The 2,858-nt window shown below is 51.7% G+C and overlaps 5 non-coding genes and 1 pseudogene across 5 annotated transcripts; all 6 read left to right on the forward strand.

Moving 5' to 3' along the window:
- The first annotated feature begins 229 nt into the window (after positions 1–229).
- On the forward strand, positions 230–348 carry LOC125191416. Its single transcript, XR_007171101.1, has one exon. It is a non-coding gene; the product is annotated as a 5S ribosomal RNA (ribosomal RNA).
- A 387-nt stretch (positions 349–735) lies between these two features.
- Positions 736–854, forward strand: LOC125191485. The gene has a single exon (XR_007171163.1). It is a non-coding gene; the product is annotated as a 5S ribosomal RNA (ribosomal RNA).
- A 387-nt stretch (positions 855–1,241) lies between these two features.
- On the forward strand, positions 1,242–1,361 carry LOC125191509. Its single transcript, XR_007171182.1, has one exon. It is a non-coding gene; the product is annotated as a 5S ribosomal RNA (ribosomal RNA).
- Positions 1,362–1,746: 385 nt separating this feature from the next.
- On the forward strand, positions 1,747–1,865 carry LOC125191474. Its single transcript, XR_007171154.1, has one exon. It is a non-coding gene; the product is annotated as a 5S ribosomal RNA (ribosomal RNA).
- A 387-nt stretch (positions 1,866–2,252) lies between these two features.
- Positions 2,253–2,371, forward strand: LOC125191497. Its single transcript, XR_007171171.1, has one exon. It is a non-coding gene; the product is annotated as a 5S ribosomal RNA (ribosomal RNA).
- Positions 2,372–2,746: 375 nt separating this feature from the next.
- LOC125191422 lies at positions 2,747–2,858 on the forward strand (annotated as a pseudogene).

A 2,858-nucleotide genomic window follows, 5' to 3' on the forward strand; every position in this document is an offset into this window, starting at 1 on the left:
TCAAAATTTAAAATAAATAATCCACACGTCAAGTAAATAAACACGTATATTATATAATTTAAAAAAATCAACATTTATCAAGTACATATTGCAAAATATTCTAAACCGTAGTGAGACCCTCTCACCACTCTATATATTATACATTTATTATGCCCGTCTGAAGGGTGGGGGATCAGAACCTGCGCACGGGAGCGTACGCTATGAAAGAATAAAGTGCGGGGCTATTGATTGGTGCGATCATACCAGCACTAATGCACCGTATCCCATCAGAACTCCGAAGTTAAGCGTGCTTGGGCGAGAGTAGTACTAGGATGGGTGACCCCCTGGGAAGTCCTCGTGTTGCACCCCTCCTTTTGCGAGTGCGTTCATTTTTTTTTAAAGTTCAGTTGGTCTTGCTGTGGTCCGAAACTCGATAAGCGGTTCGCGAGTACGAGGACAAAAAGGTACGACAATATGCACGGGCCGGTGATGAGCGGGTCCCACAACCTTAAACGTGCCGAAAAACAGTAGCAGCGAACTAAAAGTGGCCGAAATGGCTCGAAACGGCCTCTTTTTCCTTCCCGGAGTAGCCACGGGCTGTACCCGTTGCTCAGCACGTGGGGCTCGACGAGAGCTTCGCGGTGATATGCTGTGGGTCCCGTAACTCTAAAAAGTTATGCCCGTCTGAAGGGTGGGGGATCAGAACCTGCGCACGGGAGCGTACGCTATGAAAGAATAAAGTGCGGGGCTATTGATTTGTGCGATCATGCCAGCACTAATGCACCAGATCCCATCAGAACTCCGAAGTTAAGCGTGCTTGAGCGAGAGTAGTACTAGGATGGGTGACCCCCTGGGAAGTCCTCGTGTTGCACCCCTCCTTTTGCGAGTGCGTTCATTTTTTTTTAAAGTTCAGTTGGTCTTGCTGTGGTCCGAAACTCGATAAGCGGTTCGCGAGTACGAGGACAAAAAGGTACGACAATATGCACGGGCCGGTGATGAGCGGGTCCCACAACCTTAAACGTGCCGAAAAACAGTAGCAGCGAACTAAAAGTGGCCGAAATGGCTCGAAACGGCCTCTTTTTCCTTCCCGGAGTAGCCACGGGCTGTACCCGTTGCTCAGCACGTGGGGCTCGACGAGAGCTTCGCGGTGATATGCTGTGGGTCCCGTAACTCTATAAAGTTATGCCCGTCTTAAGGGTGGGGGATCAGAACCTGCGCACGGGAGCGTACGCTATGAAAGAATAAAGTGCTAGGCTATTGATTGGTGCGATCATGCCAGCACTAATGCACCGGATCCCATCACAACTCCGAAGTTAAGCGTGCTTGGGCGAGAGTAGTACTAGGATGGGTGACCCCCCTGGGAAGTCCTCGTGTTGCACCCCTCCTTTTGCGAGTGCGTTCATTTTTTTTTCAGTTCAGTTGGTGTTGCTGTGGTCCGAAACTCGATAAGCGGTTCGCGAGTACGAGGACAAAAGGTACGACAATATGCACGGGCCGGTGATGAGCGGGTCCCACAACCTTAAACGTGCCGAAAAACAGTAGCAGCGAACTAAAAGTGGCCGAAATGGCTCGAAACGGCCTCTTTTTCCTTCCCGGAGTAGCCACGGGCTGTACCCGTTGCTCAGCACGTGGGGCTCGACGAGAGCTTCGCGGTGATATGCTGTGGGTCCCGTAACTCTAAAAAGTTATGCCCGTCTGAAGGGTGGGGGATCAGAACCTGCGCACGGGAGCGTACGCAATGAAAGAATAAAGTGCGGGGCGATTGATTGGTGCGATCATACCAGCACTAATGCACCGTATCCCATCAGAACTCCGAAGTTAAGCGTGCTTGGGCGAGAGTAGTACTAGGATGGGTAACCCCCTGGGAAGTCCTCGTGTTGCACCCCTCCTTTTGCGAATGCGTTCATTTTTTTTTTCCGTTCAGTTGGTCTTGCTGTGGTCCGAAACTCGATAAGCGGTTCGCGAGTACGAGGACAAAAAGGTACGACAATATGCACGGGCCGGTGATGAGCGGGTCCCACAACCTTAAACGTGCCGAAAAACAGTAGCAGCGAACTAAAAGTGGCCGAAATGGCTCGAAACGGCCTCTTTTTCCTTCCCGGAGTAGCCACGGGCTGTACCCGTTGCTCAGCACGTGGGGCTCGACGAGAGCTTCGCGGTGATATGCTGTGGGTCCCGTAACTCTAAAAAGTTATGCCCGTCTGAAGGGTGGGGGATCAGAACCTGCGCACGGGAGCGTACGCTATGAAAGAATAAAGTGCGGGGCTATTGATTTGTGCGATCATGCCAGCACTAATGCACCAGATCCCATCAGAACTCCGAAGTTAAGCGTGCTTGAGCGAGAGTAGTAGTAGGATGGGTGACCCCCTGGGAAGTCCTCGTGTTGCACCCCTCCTTTTGCGAGTGCGTTCATTTTTTTTTAAAGTTCAGTTGGTCTTGCTGTGGTCCGAAACTCGATAAGCGGTTCGCGAGTACGAGGACAAAAAGACAATATACGACGGTGAGCGGGTCCCACAACCTTAAACGTGCCGAAAAACAGTAGCAGCGAACTAAAAGTGGCCGAAATGGCTCGAAACGGCCTCTTTTTCCTTCCCGGAGTAGCCACGGGCTGTACCCGTTGCTCAGCACGTGGGGCTCGACGAGAGCTTCGCGGTGATATGCTGTGGGTCCCGTAACTCTAAAAAGTTATGCCCGTCTGAAGGGTGGGGGATCAGAACCTGCGCACGGGAGCGTACGCTATGAAAGAATAAAGTGCGGGGCTATTGATTTGTGCGATCATGCCAGCACTAATGCACCGGATCCCATCAGAACTCCGAGTTAAGCGTGCTTGGGCGAGAGTAGTACTAGGATGGGTGACCCCCTGGGAAGTCCTCGTGTTG

The sequence above is a fragment of the Salvia hispanica genome, chromosome 5 (genome assembly GCF_023119035.1).
Source record: "Salvia hispanica cultivar TCC Black 2014 chromosome 5, UniMelb_Shisp_WGS_1.0, whole genome shotgun sequence".
NCBI lineage: Eukaryota > Viridiplantae > Streptophyta > Magnoliopsida > Lamiales > Lamiaceae > Salvia > Salvia hispanica.